The sequence below is a fragment of the Dasypus novemcinctus genome, chromosome 2, assembly GCF_030445035.2.
Source record: "Dasypus novemcinctus isolate mDasNov1 chromosome 2, mDasNov1.1.hap2, whole genome shotgun sequence".
Taxonomy (NCBI): domain Eukaryota; kingdom Metazoa; phylum Chordata; class Mammalia; order Cingulata; family Dasypodidae; genus Dasypus; species Dasypus novemcinctus.
In genome coordinates, this window is record NC_080674.1 from 57567448 (window position 1) to 57585155 (window position 17708).

At 39.2% G+C, this 17708-nt stretch overlaps 1 protein-coding gene across 11 annotated transcripts in view; it reads left to right on the forward strand.

Annotated features, from left to right (window-relative positions):
- Positions 1-1559: 1559 nt before the first annotated feature.
- GPBP1 (GC-rich promoter binding protein 1) overlaps positions 1560-17708 on the forward strand; it is a 98108-nt gene continuing 81959 nt past the window's right edge. For 3 of the 11 annotated variants that reach the window (XM_058309127.2, XM_058309135.2, XM_058309164.2), the window contains exons 1-2: positions 1592-2052; positions 3159-4117. The gene's annotated coding sequence lies outside the window, so the exon portion shown is untranslated. Of the gene's footprint in view, positions 2053-3158; positions 4118-17708 lie in introns of all 11 variants that reach the window. The other 8 variants (XM_058309130.2, XM_058309175.2, XM_058309139.2 and 5 more) reach the window with 6 other exon arrangements.

A 17708-nucleotide genomic window follows, 5' to 3' on the forward strand; every position in this document is an offset into this window, starting at 1 on the left:
CATGCTCATGCTCTTTAACTTTTTAAAAAAAGAGTTGGTATGATTATGTTTTCCTTAGCGGTCTATAAGAACTTTTGATATATTTATCATGTAAATCAAACTATTAGATAATAATGATAGTAGCTGAACAATCAAATATCAATCTTTGTCATATATATAACAATTGTTTCTTGATTTCCCTACTTTCTAACTTTTGCTACAAGGCTACAAGGTTTTGCTACAAGGGCATCACAAATAGAATTTGCGTTGTTACAAGTCTACAAAGATTTTCTCTTATTACGTCTTAAAAATAGAAGCAAAAGCAAAACCCCTTTGAACAAATAAATTACTTCTATGCACACAATGTGGTGTGGTGGAAATCACGCGAATTGTCTTGAGTATGGTACCGTGACTCCCAACTTCCACGTTGCGAAACCTTAAGCACGTTACTTAACCGGAACGAATTTCCTCATCTGCAAAATGAAAATAACACCAATCTCAAGAGGCTGACACTAGGATTAAAGTGCCTAGCACTGACAAGGCATCTAGCAATTGCTAATTCCCTTCTCTTTGCACCCCGGTGAAGACTGACATAAAAGGCTGGGAGGTGTAATTTTTGGTGAGTTTACATTAAAACATTCTTTCGGGGAGCTTTTAGAAGCAGTCCATTAAACTACACTCCATAATGCACAAAAAAGGACCATAAAATTTGTGTAGGGAGTCGTTGTGGCTTGGGGGGAAAGCGAAGAGCCAAATAAATTTTATTTTCTGGATTCTGCCTCGTTAAGACACCCGCTCCCTCTCGCCCTTCCGTCAGAACACTCGTGGTTACTTTCTTCTTTCTGGAATGCTAACTTCACAAGTTTCAAATTGAGCTTTTAGTTAAAAAGCGAAAAGGCTTTATAATTAGAGAAACAACAATGAATAACCATAAAGGTCGTTAAAAATATCATATGGGCTACTATGTGGGGTCCTGTTGCGATAATCCACCTGTTGTAGACTTAATAGAAAAACGCTCGTCAGCATCTGCCACCAGCCTCCCATAAATATAATTTTTGTCCGACACGGTCTCGTATCTGCAAATGATGGTATATCTACTGCTTCAAGGCGTCCAGTCTGCCCTACGCCAGCACTGCCGGCACTCGAGCCACACGGCCGCGCAGGGCTGCGTACGGGCGAGCATGTGATACCCAATTCCAGGCCCGGCGCGGGACCCGGCGAGTGGCGCGCGTCTCAGCCTCTTCCTCGGCTCGAAGATCGAAGGAGCCACGACGCGCGCCTTTCACGCGAACCTGCACAGCCGCAGCCAGGCGCAGGCGGCCGCATCTCGTCCTCCGCACCGCCCCACCATTCCAGGCGGCGGGGGGAGGGGCTCCTCAGGGAGCGGCGGGGAATTCCCCCTTCCACCGAACGTTCCCGATTGTTCACCGTCTTCACGTCAGCAGCAGGGGGTAATCCCCGTCTCCAGCTGCTCCTGACGTCACCTCGCGGAGCCACCGCCCCCCGCGCGCCCTTTGCCTATGGGACCAACTGGAGGCCCCGCCCCCAAGTAGCCACGCCTTCTTCCCCTCCCCCTAGCCGTCCGACGTAGAGGGCGGAGCTTCTTTGGCCCGGGCGTGAGCGGTTGCTTGGGCCAGAAGGTTCTCTTGTGAAGGCGCTCCTCCTGCTGCCCCGCCCAGTAGGTTCGTTCGCACCGCTTCTTCCCCACCCTTTCTCCCTCCTCCTACTCGTCCCGCCTTTCTCCCCTCCTCCCCAACCCCTCTAGTTCCTTCTCCGCCTCGCCACCTTCTACGATCTCGCGAGACTTGGCCCAGAACATTGCGGATCGGGTCGGCGCCATTTTGGGACTGAGGCTGGTTGTGGGGGAGGGAAAAGCGGCAAAAGGGGATTATTCAAAGTACCGAAACCCTTCTCCCGGGATCGAGAACAGCGGCACCCCCAGGCCAGGGGCACCTCTGGTGGGGCAGAAGGTAACACCGTCTTCAGTGCTCCGCGCCGGAGTCCGGGGGAGGAAGGGGGTACCCGTGTCGGCGTTGGGTTTTGAGGGGTCGGGAGCGGCGTTGGCGGCGCGAGGTGAGTCTGCCAGTGGACGCGGCGGGAGGGGGGGAGCGGGCCGGCAAGGAGAGAGAGAGAGGAGGGAGGCGCGGGGAGCCCCCTCCCCCCAAGCTATTGATTCGGCCTCAGTGGGGCGGAGGTGGCGGTTGTTGAGAGGGTGGTGGGTGGCTTATTCCTGGCGGCTGGGGGTGGGGGGGGGGTGTTGTTTGGCGGACGCCAAGGAACGGGTTCCGCACCCTCGGTTCTCGGTTTTCCTTCCGCCGGCCTCTTGCATACGCCTCCCTCTTGCAGTACTACCTCTCTCCGAGGGCTGAGAGCCGAGGCCGACTTGTGGCCTTCGCTTGTTTCCTCAGCAGCGCGCTTGCTCTCCCAGCCTCTCCCAGGTCCGTGGCACTTGCTGTGGATGGGGGCGAGTGTTACCTTGTCTGCCTGAGTCTGCTGGGAGGAGGACCTGTTCCTTTTGGGGAGCACTATTTCCGCGGTTTTCGAGAAGGGCTCTATTCCTTCCACCCCCTCAGTGTTGGGAAAGACCTGTTTTCTTAATTCAAGGAAATCAGAACCTGCACGTTTATCCCTTTGCTGCCCTCAGAAGCGGGGAAGTATCACCCAAACACGCGAATTTAAAAACGTTTCGCTCCACTTCTCTTGTAGCTTTCTACCTTAAGTGGGGAAAATATGCCCCTTTCGGACATTGCAATTCGGAGGGGGTGTCTTTCTCTTTATAATTCTCATTCCCTAAATTTACATTTACTAGTTAGTGGTTGGTGGTAGCACACCTCTCTATCCATTTTTCTTTGGTACATTGAATAGACACTAGAGAAAGTCTTTTATTAAAATGGGGTTCCAATTTCATAGTTTTGCTTATATAATCTGCAAATATATTCCACCCCTTTCCAGGTTCAAATCAATACTTGTCCTCCGTAACACCTTCACCCACCTTTTTTCGCCTCTAATCTGAAGTCCTTTTATTTCAGCAGACTTACTGGCTGCTAGCTGGGGCAAAACCTTTTTCAGGCCCCAGTGGTGAATTTCTCTCCAGAGATTGACTCTTTAGGGTGGGGATTGGTTTTTAACTCTGAATCAAAATCGGTGTGTAATTAAAATTTTGTTTATAACTTTTACAGGTGATCGAATTACTCACATAGGAGGATCATCTTCTAGGTTTTGTTAAAGGCCCTGGATAGTTGAAGTGGCCATTTTGGAATTACAATGGTTTTGGATAATTTTGCCCCAGAAGTTTGTTAAAATTGGCAAAGATCGTCTCTGAAGTGAATCGATAATAGTGAACAATTCAACAAGCTACTTAAAAAGAGACTCAGGCATTTCTTCTGTATTTTGGTTCAAACGGATTATATAACTGGTTAAAGTATTTCAGCTGGTGGAATTTTTCCTACCTCCCCTCCCACCCCCCCATTGGTGTTCTTCACCCAAAACTGTAAGATATGTTTGATCTGTGTATTGAGTAGTTTCAGATTACTGTTTAAATATTGCTGGTTTCATGGCAGTTTTTTTTACATATATTAAAAGTTTTAGGAATTTTTGACCTCAACCCTTTTCATATCACAATGGGACAGCTTTTCTAAATGAAGACATTGAAAGAGTACAGAGTTTTTTTCCTTTTATCTTTTATTTACGTGGAAATTTAAGATGTTGCAGTTCCCCAGCAGCATGGTAGTATTGAGATAGCTATGTGTCTCCCTGTATGTGCTGATGTTTAGGAATGCTTTTCAGATGTGAAATTTTCTTTTTGTTTTTGCTTTTTGACTCATAAATTGGATATTTCATCTGGAGTGGATAAGTACAACGGTGACAAGTACATGGAATAATAAAGAAGACAGGCTTCAGAAGACTTTAATCTTAAATTCAAGGAACTTGGCTGAGTCTGGAGATAGCCATATGAAAACTTTAAAACAGAAGTATGGGTAGCTGACTTGAAGTAACTCTATGTCAAATAGTCTTAGGTTAAGCATCTTCAGAGAACTTGGATATTATTTCAGAGGATACAAAATAAAAAAACAAACTGGAAAACATAAAGATTACAGGAAAAAAACTGACACCTTCCTGTGCAGTCCTGTTGGAATTTGTAAGTACTATTTGGTGAGCAAATCAAATGTTCATCTGTAAACTGTGATGAGAGTCAAGTTTTATCCTGTTGCTCTTGGAAGCCTTTCTGTTTCCTCGACTGTCTGAAAACAGCTGTTAACCATTATCTGAGTAAATTAAAATGAAGAAAATATAGTATTTCACATTCAAGCAGTTCTAAATTATACATTTTTGTGCTCTTAAAGTAAAAAATTAAATTTACATGATCAGTATGCATCTTAGCCTTTATGGATTAATAGATTGGTAGAAAGGTATTAAAATCAAATACTTTTCATGTGTCTTGATAGCCAGGTTTACGTTTTAATTGTGAGAGATTATTGTAGTTAATAGTTAAAATAGTTTACGATAACTTACAGTTCTTGATTTTTAATCTTTCATGAAGTAGCATGTTCTAATAGAAATCCTTTTTTGGCTAATGGGAAAATTTCTTTTAATGATATTTGTGTTTTTCAGCGTTTAATGGTGTTTTTAGTTACAGTTAACGCATTTAGTTTTTCATTGACTTAGAGGCATTCAGTGAATACTTTTGAGTTTTAAAAAAGTCATTAAAATGTATTTTTTAAGTAAAATAATAGCACATTAATGTAACCTAACTTAGTTTAATTCATTTAATTACCTTTCTGAGGTAAAAGAATAAAGTTTTTGGATACCACTATTGCCTAATAACTTGTCAGTTCTCATTTTGAAACAACTTTTTTTTTACTAAACTGTTGAATCCTGTTAGCTCACAGATGAAAAGAGGTAGTTGAGTCCAAAAGAATGTAGGTATTCTGTTCATATATATAATTCATTTTATAATCTAAAATTGAGATTGAGAGTTAAATAATTCTCTGTCTGAATAGATTATCTGTTTTCCCTGTAAAAGCTGTGTATAGTACTTCTGAGTTTCTTCTTTGATTTATGTAAAAATGTTACTAGGACATTCTCCTTCCCCATCACTTGGGAGAGCCTGTATTTTATGCATTTTTCAATTTAATGGCTTCTCAAGTTATTTGGTTAAAAAGATGCACCTTAAATGGGACTAAGAAATTGAACTGGAAATGAATGACTTTTATTGGTAGAAGAGAAACATGTAACATTATTTATGATTGTTCTTTAAATTGCTTCTGTTGGTTGTATCCCAGGCAGTTGTATGGATAAAGATTATTCTAGAGACCAAGGTGTATAATTAATTTTAATCCTTGAGTAGTTTAACGTTTGTGAACTTTGCTTACAGCAGTTGTTCAAGGACAGACTTCAACGGTTTGATAAATGTTTTCAATAATTTTACTTTCTGGGGACTGAAATATATAGCACCACTAGTGAGTAATTGGAGCATTGCTGGACTGCTTTTTTTTTTTCAATTAAATACCTTCTTTTCCTCCTCTTTAACTCTCCTGCCATTTTTTTTTCTTTTAATGTCCTGTACCCAAAATACAGGTTTAAAAAGTAATAATCATAATGGCTGACATTCATAGTGTGAGGATTGTGTCATGTGCTTTGTCGTGTACTTTACATGGTTTATTTTATTCAGTTCTTAAAATAACCCCATGAAGAAAGTACTGTTATGGTTACAATGGTATAGATAAGAAAATGACTTAAGGAGGCTGAACCTGGAAAAAGTTACTTGGTTAGGTTTGGATGCTTGATCAACTCTCTAAGCATCCTGACTCCAGAGTCCATGCTCTTAACCACTATTGTCATACTTACACCGCATTCTTTAAGATTTTACTTGACTAAACTCAAAAGTATTTTAGCATTATTCGTCCTGTTTTTGTTTTTCTTTTAATACACTGCTTTCCTTTGATTAATGTTGATTACCCAATACTAGTGTAGCTTGGAGGAAAGCTAAAAGATAAATTACTGTTTTACCATCTGTTTCTTTAAAGTGATAACTCTGGTTGGCTAAAAACTAAATGTGGCGTCGGATTATATTTGGATCTCATTCACCTGTAGCTTCTTTGAACTGTTATGGAGATAAATGCATATTAGTTTTGTTTAACTTTTTTTCTTGGTTTTAGAACTGAGAGTACCTCATGAATTTTTATACTTAGTACTGCTGACACTTTAAAATTGAAGAAAGGAGCAATAAGGGCAAAACACACATGAGCAGAAAAAATAAATAAAACTTGACAAGTACTAGAAAAGGAATAAGGATGGGAACCTATAATCTGATAGTAAAATAAGCAAGTGAAGACAGGACCTAAACCATGGTCATATTATTTAATTGTCTTTGACTCACCAACTTTTCTCTTTCACTTTTTATTAAAATATTGAGATAACTGCTTAGAACCAGGTAAGATAGTGATTTAGAAAAAGGGGTTTGGAAAAGAAACTTTTGGTTTAGGTTATGGACTATCTAAAACAGGACCTGTGTGACCTAGTATATTCACCTAAGCTATTTTGATCTTAGTTTTTTCATTAAACTGATTGTGAAAAATGTGTATGAAGGTTCCTTGTTAATTGTGAGGTGTAAAAGAAATGTAAAGTTTCTAATGCTAATATTTAAAGTTCTAATGCTAATATTTAAAAATTCCATTTAGCACATTTTTCATGTTAAATTAATATTTTTTATCATTTTCTCTCAAATTATTTCTTCTTTTTCGTTTCTGTTGATATTACCTCTAGCCCAGTCATGTTAACCTTGAAATTGTAGCTTTGATTTCTTATATTTATGAGACACAGCTCTGACTCACCCATTTTCAGTTATATTTACTGTCATGTTAACCTTGAAATTGTAGCTTTGATTTCTTATATTTAGGAGACACAGCTCTGACTCACCCATTTTCAGTTATATTTACTATCCTAGCTTGTTCTTCTAAGGCAATAAACTACTATGCTCCTCTCTGCCTACAGTCTTATTCTCCCCTCTGCATAGTTTTACCTGTGGCCAGAGAAATCTACCTAAAGATACAACTCTTGATTTTGTTACTTCAGCAGCTCTTAGGGCAGTGCATTTGGCGTATTTAGAGAACAACAGGTTGGAAACAGACATATTTTTCCCCTCCTTTAAAAAGACATGAACATGAATTCTTTTAGGGTACCAGATAGGGTGTGGGAGACAGTGGTTTCTACGAATTCGTTGAAATGGGTAGTTATATTCTGCAGAATAGGTTAATTGCTTTCAACAGGACCCTCATTAGAAATAAAAATGTTAATAATTGCTAAATCCTTTGTGATTGGGTTCCTTTTCTCTCTTCAATTTTACCTTTTTTATCCCTGCTATTGTCAACTTCCCCAACCAATTGAATAGCTACAGGCTTTTGCCCCAGATCCCTCAAATTGCTAGTTTTTAATTTCTTTTTATACAAGATATCCCACTCATTTTCTTGTTCTTGAATCTTTTTGTTCACGGCTTGGTGCAGTATTTCTAACTTAGATTTTCAGGTTATACTTTTTTAAACCATATTTTAAAAATTATTTTCCATGCTTTTTCCTTTTTTGCTTTTTTAAAAGCAAGAGTAAGAGTTTTAAAACCCTATTTAAATAGGTTGTTTCCTTTGACACTCAGAACTTGAATATACTATTAAAAAATTCTTAAACTGAAAAACTGTCAGGAATAATTATTTTTACTATATATGTATGCTAATTACAAAATAAATTGGTTTGCCTTTTTACTGAATATAATGTATATCCTTTCATTGAGTAAAAAAAATTTAAGGCAAATATTTATTATGCATAGTTTCTTTGGGTGAAGAATTTGAGAGCTGCCTAACTGAGTGGCTCTGGCTTCCTTGGGGTTGTTGAAAAAATTTTAATCAAAATGTTGGCCAGAGTGGCATTTATCTGAAGGCTTGATTGGGATTGGAAGATCTGCTTCCAAGATGGCACACTCATAGGGCTGGCAGGTTGATGTTGATCAGTGAGGACTCATTTCCTCACTAAATGGGCCTCTCCATAGGGCTGCTTGAGTATTTTTACCACATGGAGGCTGCAGTCTCCCAGAGCAAATTATCTGAGAAAGAGAGTAAGGTGGAAGTGCACCACCTTTTATGACTTAGTCTCAGAAGTAAATTCTGCTATATTCTATTCCTTAGAAGCAAATCACTAAGTCTAGTCCACAATTGGGGTGGAAGGTGGAGGTGGGAAATTGGGCTTTGCCCGTTATCATTTGTGGGCATTAAAAAGCCACAATAGGAGATGATCTTTCACAATCAGTAATTGTTCATGTAATTAGCCGAGTTCTTTCTGCTACAGATAAGAAGTAAAGTATAGTATAAATTTTAATTTTTTAAAAAATTTTTTGTCTTTTTTTAATATTCAAAAAATATGAGGTCCTCAGATACCCCCCCACCCCCCTCACCCCACTCCTCCCCTCATAGCAACCATCTCCCTCCATCAGCATGAGACATTCATTGCATTTGGTGAATACATCTCTCAGCACCGCTGCACATCATGGTCAATGGTCCACATAATAGCCCACACTCTCCCACGTTCCACCCAGGGTGTAAATTTTTAGAGACTTAGAAGATTTAAACCTAATTTTAGCACACTGAGACGTGGAAGTAAAGATATTTTTATTCTCATTTCCTCCCAACTAGTGTAATGAGTGAATTTTTTTTCTCTTCTATCTGCTTGTCTTCCTCAGGAGGCACACACAGGACCCTCCTGTGTGGAAAGCAAGTGCCCAACTGCTTGAGCCACTTCTGTTCCCGGCTTGCAGCCATTCCTTGTGGCTCCATGCCTTTAGAAGGTACCAGGAACTGAACCTGGGACTTCCTATGTGGTAGGCAGGTGCCCAATTGCTTGAGCCACATCTGCTCCCCTAATGAATGAATTTTAATAGTACTTACCAATCTTTACCATGTTCCAGTGTTATCATTTAATCCTCAGAGTCTGAGACTATCCTCTTGTCCATGTTTTACAGATGAAAAAATGAAGGTACAGAGTTTTAAGTGGGTTGCCAAGGTTACACAACCTGTAATTGGTGTTTCTTAACCCCCCATACAGTTTTATCTAGAGCCTACACTCTTAACCATTATGGCACATGGTTACAGTTTTTAATGTGATAATGTGTGTCTCCAATACCAAATGTGGATTGACCTAACAACGGAATTTATTGGCTTCACGTCTCAGAGGTAGAAAGCTTGCTTCCTCCTAGGGTTGGTATCTTCTTTCTGGCCTGCTTTCTTTGGGGTTCCTTGGCTTTTCTGTCACATGGCAGTGCACTTGGCAGTGTCTTTTCCTTTCTCTTTCTGTTTCTTCCATTGAATTTCAGCTGCTGCCTGCTCCTTGTGGCTTCTCCTTGTTCAATTTCTTTTGCGTATGAGGACTTCAGCCACATTGGGTTAAGGCTCATTAGTGTTCAGCTTGGGCACACCTGAATTAATAACATCGTCAAAGGTCCTATTTACAAATGGGACCAGGGATTTGGACCAGAACTTGCCTTTTGTGGGGGACATGATCCAGTGCCCAACAATGAGAAGAGTAAAATAACATTTTGATTCAGAAATTTAGAAGGTACTTATTTTCTTAGCCAACAACTAAATTTTAACTTTGTTAATGTATGTAATACCACTGTGACTTGATTATAATATACCCTTCACATGATTTGTTCTCATTCAGGAATATTTTCCTTTTGTATCACTTCATAACATTTTTTTCCCCACAACTAATACTTGTATAGTATTTTAATTTTCATAGTTTTCCCCAAATACCATATGAAATAAGTGCTATTTTCATTAGTTACTTTAAATAGCAGCATGGCACTACTGGCTGCCATGTTAGAAAGCAAAGCTCTAAGTGGTATAGAACCTAGTTAGATCTGTACACCTTTTATGGCAAATACTTTTAAAGTCTCTTACTGTTCTGAAGTAAATTATTTTCCAAGCATACAGTAAGATCAGTATATAATGCTCAGCTGTATTAAAAGGTAAATAAAAGGCAAGACATTGAGGATATGTAGTACAACATGTGTGACCACAGGTGTGACCATTCTAGAAGACAAACACTTGCCCCATAAATTTCCAAAACACCTTCTAGATCATTGGCCCCTCTTATAAGGAACAAAAAAAGCAAGCAAATGTTCTTGAATATTTTGGCTTTTAAGGAAGAAAAGTACCACAAGATAGTAATAATGCAGTGGTTAGAGTATGTTCTAATATTTATTGTCAGTTCAGTTGAATGGGTAATCAACCAACATAATTAAAGCTGTCCTGGGGTATAGTGACATAGCATTTATAGAAATGATGATTGATACCCTCTACCATAAATTAAAGGTAAAAACCAACTTGTGACATGGATTAGTTGACTTGGTCCTCGAGTACAGGAAAAACTGTAGGATTAATTTATAAATCCTCAGGCCAGAAAATTTAAGTGTAGGGTTAAATTAATATAGGGTAAGCACTATCAATTTTTACATTAAATTTTAACATTTTAAGAGTTGGGCTTTTTTTTTTTTTCTTTTTGTTACATCATCTTGTGTCAGCTCTCTGTGTGTGCAGCGCCGTTCTTGGGCAGGCTGCACTTTTTCTTTTGCACTGGGCAGCTCTCCTTATGGGGCACACTCCTTGTGTGTGGGGCTCCCGTACGCGGGGGACACCCCTGCGTGGCAGGGCACTCCTTGCGTGCATCAGCACTGTGCGTGGGCCAGCTCCACATGGGTCAAGGAGGCCCAGGGTTTGAACCACAGACCTCCCATGTGGTAGGTGGACGCCCTATCCATTGGGCCAAGTCTGCTTCCCAGGAGTTGGACTTTTTAAGCACATAACTGGCTGCTAATTTTAAAAAATTGTGTTATGAATTCATTTTTTAAAGTTAGTTTATTGGAATATAATTTATCTGCAATAGAATTCACCCTAAGTGCACAGTTAGAAGATTTTTGACAACTGTTATAAACCCATCGTAATCAAAATATGGAACATTTTCATCACCCCAGGAAGTTTCCTTCTTCCCTTTGTTCTTTTTTTCTTTACCCCTGGCAATCACTAATCTATTTCTTGTCTTTTAGAAGTAGTGTGTTTTTCAGAATGTCATATAAATACCTCTTTGTTTCTGGCTTTCATGAATGTTGTTGCATGTACTATAGTTCATCCTTTTTAATGGCTAAGTGGTATTCTGATAAGTGGATATACCACAATTTGATTACCCATTTTCTAGTTGATAAACATTTGCGTTTCCACTTTTTGACTGTTAAAAACTACAAACATGTGCATAAAGGACTTGATATGTATGTTTTCATTTTTCTTGGCAAATACCTAGGAGTGGAATTGCTTCATCATATGACTTGTGTGTAGTTATCTCTTGGTAAAAAGCTGCCAAAACCATATTCCAAAGTGGCTCTACCATTTAGAATGGTAGTAACTCACTAGTAATGTGAGTTCCAGTGCATTCTTATCAGCACTTGGTGTAGTCAGTCTTAAATTTTAACCTTTCTAGTTGGTGTGTAGTTTGAAGTTTAATTGTGGTTTCGATTTACATTTCCCTAGCACTGATGCTCAGTAACTTTACGTGTGCTTAATTTATAAGCCATCGGTATATCTTTGAAGTGTCTGTTCAAATCTTTTATCTACTTAAAAAGGTTGGTTTATCTTGTTGAGTTTTAAGAATTCCTTGTGTTTTTTGGCTATGAAATGTATAAGATACATGTTTTTTGAGGATTTTCTCCCAATCTGTGATTTGTTTTCGTTTACTAAAAAGTGTCTTTTGAAGAGTGGATATTTTTAGTTATGAAGTGAAATTTATGAATTTGTGTCCTGTCTAGGAAATTGTGGCTGACTCAAGGTAACAAGATTTTCTCCTCTTTTCTTTTAGAAGTCTTGTAGTTTCAGTTCTTTCATTTTAGAACTGTGATTCCTTCTTTCCTCCCTTCCTCCCTTCCTTGGGTTGAGGTTCAAAAAAATTTTTTTTGTATGTGAATGTCCAGTTCATGTACCATTTGTTGAAAAGTCTATTGAATCATTTTGATATCATATCTTGAATGTCAGTTGACCATGTATGTGTGTAACGATTTCTGGACTCTGTTTTATATGTACATATGTATATTTTTCTTATGCCAGTTCCATGCCAATTCTCTTTATGTCCTTAAATACAAACAACATTTAACTTTTTCTTCTTGCTTTATATTAAAACTTGATTATACTACTTATGTTTTCTAAAATCTTCTATAGGAAATTTGGAATAAAGGGGAAAGAAATTGTTTCTGCAGGCATGTGAAATATGGCCTGTTACAAAATAACGCAACTTGAATTCATACAGTAATTTTCTTTCAAATGGCTTGAGCTGTTGGAGATGATCTAATTTACAATTGAGCGAACATTTCTATATTGGACAACGTTTCTATATTGGAAATGAAAAAGTAGGACAGAATGTCAATTTACTGTAATATATTATCTCAGCATTGGATGTGAGATTCTTTTTTCTTGAGTACTGGTGATGAATGAATCTTTTAAGTGTTTACTATGTCCTACACTATCATGGGTGCTGGTATTTAGTAAATAGTAAGGCAGAAATTAATTTAAAATTTCTGTGCTTACACAGCTCATCTGTTCTGACAAAAAGAGACTGAATTTGAATCCCGGTTTCATCCCATATCAAAAGCTTGTTGATTGCGAAAACTTACAGTTTGCTCTGTCAAGCAGTGGTTCTTTTCCTGCCTCATGAGGTTACTTTTAGAATGTTAAATACTATATAATTATTTAAATAATTTAAGTAGTGCTAAGTGTTTTGAAATTGTAAAATTACACATTATTTTTAACTTTATTATGGCTGGGTCACGTAGATGGTAGTGGTTGAGGATCATGTGATTAGCTAGGAAAAGAGATTGCGGTTTGGGAACATAGTAGATGTAAATTGACGGGACAGAGTGAGCAGAAACCAGGGTTATTTAGATTACAGTTTGACACATTTAAAATTGTTGAAACGTGTGTTAGGCTTTTTTGAGATAATTACTACTTGTGCAGTAATCTAGGGTATCATGGCTTTATTTGCAAATTATTCAAACTTAATTTTCAGTCCAGATCTTATACCCAAATTCTGGACTTAAAATTTAACTGCTCCCTCCTCCATGCAGTTGTCAAATTTAACATGTTTAAAACTGAACTCTTTTCCCAGCCCTGTTGTATTTTTTCATTTCAGTAAATGGCTCCACCACCGCCGCTCCCCCACTTGTTTGAGCCAGGAATTCCTGGAGTCATCTTTGAGTGCTCCTTTCCCCCATATACTCCAATAGAAAATTTACTTGCTCTCCCTCCCAAGTCTCCCATATATGCCTATTACTATCCCACTGCCTTTAGACTTGTGCAAGCAACCATTTCCTTTCACCTGAACTACTTACTGACAGACCTCTTAACTTTCTATGCCTGTTCATTTTTTTTTTTTTAAAGATTTATTTAATTTATTTATACCCCCCCTTGCTGCTTGCTTGCTGTCTCCTCTCTGTGTCCATTTGCTGTGTGTTCTTCTGTGTTGGCTTTCCACGGATGTGGGCCAGCTTGCCTTCACAAGGAGGCCCTGGGAAATGGACCCAGGGCCTCCCATATGGTAGATGGGAGCCCAGTCGATTGACCCACATCCGATTGAGGCACATCTGCCTCCCTCCATTCATTTTATTTTAAACCTTAACCCCTCCTCTATATTTTCAAAAATTTTACTACCCCCCTCCCCATTGTTTGTGTTCACTGTCTTCTATGTCCATTTGCTGTGTGCTCTCTGTGTCTGCCCATCTTTTCTTTAGGAGGTACTGGGTACTGAACCTGGGACCTCCATGTTGGGAGAGAGGCAATCACTTGCTTGAGCCGCCTCTGCTCCCTGCTTGTTGTGTCTGTCGTTGTGTTTCCTCTTTGTGTCTCTCTGTTGTGTCATCTTGTTGCATCCACTCGCTGTGCCAGCCTGCTGTCTTGCTTGTCTTTTCTTGGAGGCACCAGAAGCCAAACCTGGGATCTCCCATGTAGTAGGAGATCCCTTGATCCACATCCACTTTCTTCTGTGCCCATTCTTGTACCACTGTAGTTCATTACACAGAACAGTCAGAGTGTCATTTTTGTGCTTAAAACTCTATTGACTTCCCACTGGACTTGAAAATAACATACAGACCATGGCCTACAATTACCAGAATTGTTTGCCCCCTTCTCTGCAGTCTTATTTATTATATACCTGACTGGTCTTTGGCCTCCTTTCTCTTCTTGAACATGCCAGACATTTTCATTCCGATATTATGGACTTTAGATTTGTTTCCTCTTCCTGGAATACATTTCCTTTGCTCTTCCCTCATTAGGTGTATTTCAACTCAGATATTATCTTCTCAGAGGGATTTTCTCTAACCATTCTCTGTAAAGTGAATACCCCCTTCATATATATATATCCTCTGATTTCCCTTATTAATCTATAATTTAGTACTTATTTCCTTCAAAGCACAGTTTATAACTATCTTGTTTTCCTCTCTGTCACCCATCTTTATCATATAAATTTGCTGAGTACAGGAACTGTCACATTTGTTGACTGTTGTATATTCATTGCACTTACTTGCAGAGCAAAAGTAAATAATTTAGCTTTGCTTCCCTGTCCCCCCCCCCCCCCGTCCCCCCAAATTGGGTATATCTGGTTGATTTTTTTTCATTTATTTTTTAAAAAGGTTTTTATTTTATTTTCCCTACCCCCACCCCCACCATTGTTTTGGCTGTGTCTCCATTCGCTATGTGGTCTTCTGTATCTATTTCTCTTTTTTGTCTTCTCATCTTTCTCCTCTGTGATTCAGAGGGATTCGATCCTGAGGACCTCTAATGTGGAGAGAGGTTCTCTGTCAGTTGCGCCACCTCAGTTCCTGGTCTCTGCTGTGCTTCACTTTGACTGCCCCCTTCGTCTCTCTCTTGTTGTGTCATCATCTTGCTTCGTGACTCATACTGGCTTACTGCACAGGCACGCTTTCTCTTCTTCTTTTTCACCAGAAGTCCCAGGGATTGAACCTGGGTCCTCCAATATGAAGGCGGAGGCCTTATCACTTGAGCCACATGCGCTTCCCATCCGGTTGATAGTTTTAATTACAGAGTTGCTATTTAACTGCTTGGAGGCTACGTACAATTTGTTATTGTGGGCTTATTTATGGCCAAGTTGATTTGTTATCAAATCATGACACTTATTTAGACATAAATAGTTTTGTTACATGAGCATCTGCATTTTGCTAGACTGAAGACTAGCTTTGGATTTGCTATTAACTTTCTGAAGGGACTGATAAGACTTCTTTTGCTATGACCCTTGCCTTAAAAATTTCCCCTGGTTTTGAACTGTTGAATCAGAGGGATGGAAATCTAAATTGTCCTCTCAAGAGTTAGTTAAAAAAAAAAACCAATATATATATATTTTTAAATTTCTTTTTTAAGGAAGTACTGGGAATTGAACTTTGGACATCATACATGGGACGCAGGCACTCAACCACCAAACTACATCCATTGCCCTATCTTAAGGATTTTTTTTAAACAGTGGAGATGCTGTTGTTTTTTTTTTTTTTTTCCAGATTTATTTTTCCCCATCCCCTTGTTGTCTTTCGCTTGCTGAGTGTGTTGTCTTTCTTGTTTCTTTAGGAGGCACTGGGAACCTAACCTGGGACCTCTGATATGGGAGAAAGGTGTGTAATTGCTTGAGCCACCTCTGCTCCCTGATTTTTTGTGTCTCATTCTGTTTTTCCTCCCCATATCTTTTGTTTGCATCATCTTATTGCATTAATTTGCTGTCTACTTTAGGAGGCACTTGGGAACCTCTGCTCCTGCTTTGTTGTGCCTCCCATTATATTCTTTTTTTTTTTTTTTAAGATTTATTTATTTAATCCCCCCCCTCCCCCGGTTGTCTGTTCTCTGTGTCTATTTGCTGCGTCTTGTTTCTTTGTCCGCTTCTGTTGTCGTCAGCGGCACGGGAAGTGTGGGCGGCACCATTCCTGGGCAGGCTGCACTTTCTTTCCCACTGGGCGGCTCTCCTTATGGGCGCACTTGTGCTGTGGGGCTCCCCTACGCAGGAGACACTCCTGCATGTCAGGGCACTCCTTGCGCGCATCAGCACTGCACATGGGCCAGCTCCACACGGGGCAAGGAGGCCTGGGGTTTGAACCGCGGACCTCCCATGTGGTAGATGGACGCCCTAACCACTGGGCCAAGTCTGTTTCCCTTCTTTTCTTCTTGTGTGTCTTGTGTCAGCTTGCTGTGCTCGGGCCAGCTCTCTGTCTTCCCTAGGAGGCACCAGGATCTGATCCAGTGACCTCCCGTGTGGTAGGCAGGAGCACAGTCGCCTGCGCCACACCCACTTCCGTACCTATCTTAAGGTTTTAAGGAGTGTTTTTGTTTTACCTTTTTTTTTTTTTTAATTATTTTTTTAGGAGTGTTTTTGAAATATGGGGATGAACAGAATTTCAGGGCTATTTATTTTCAAAAGCATGGAAGACAATGGCAATTTATTTATACTAAGTATTGTTGTGTTTTTTTTCCCACCCCTTCCATCCCTTTCCCCCTTCTCTGCTGTTTTTTTGCTGTCTTGTGTCCATTTGCTGTGTGATCTCTAGGATTTGTTCCTGGGGACCTCTTAATGTGGAGAGAGCTTCCCTGTCACTTGTGCCACCTCAGGTGCTGGTTTCTGTTGCACTTTGCCTTGACTCTCCCCTTTGTCTCTCTTTTTTGTTGCGCCATTATCTTGCTGCTGACTCAACTTATGCAGGCACTCCGCTTGCCATGTAGGCATGCTTTTCTTACCAGGAAGCCCCAGGGATTGAACCAGGGTACTCCCATATGGTAGGCGGAAGCCCAGTCACTTGAGCCACATCTGCTTCCCCTAAGTATTGTTTTTATTTGAGGTGGAAACATAGGAAACTGCAGATTTTTTATTTGTAGAGCTTTTTTATTGTTTTTAAGCAAATCAGTGTTATTGGTACATATTAATTAAAGCATAGTTTATCCAAAGTGTACAATCAGTGGTAATTGGTATAATCACATAGTTGTGCATTCATCACTTAGTCATTATTAAAGCATTTTCATTATTTCAATAATAATAAAAAACAGACAGGGAAATTCCTTTCCTCTCAGTTTGTTTCTCCTGCTGTACATAGCTGCTATTTCTGACAATGCTTGCACAATTATTTATTTGTTAAGCATTTTTATTGAGAAATATATTCACATACTGTATGATCTATCCAAAGTGTATAATCAGTGGCTTTTTTTTAAGCTGTTAAAAACACCTTTATTGTAAAGTAAATAGAAAAATAGAAAGAAATTACAAATTTTAAAAGAGAGTGCAAGGCCAGGTTAGATTTAATATAATTAGTTATAAGAAGTAGATAGCATAGCAGCAAATACTTAAAAATGTATATAATAATTCTAATATAATAGAAATTAAGTATAACAGCTCTAATCTTTATATTACAGCTTTAATTATTGAGTATAATCTAAGAATTAAATTATTGGATTTGTTATTTAATTTCCATTTAGGCCATAATTCTTTCTGGATAATTAAATTCCTATTTGGGAATTCTTCATATCTTATTGGAATGAGTTACAGCAGGTAACAATATGCGAACTCATAATTTTCTGAGGCCGAAAAACTGAGTCTTTTTCAACAGTAGTCATGCTAAATCATTACTGATCCAGATTGATTATTTTAATTGATATGTATAAGAA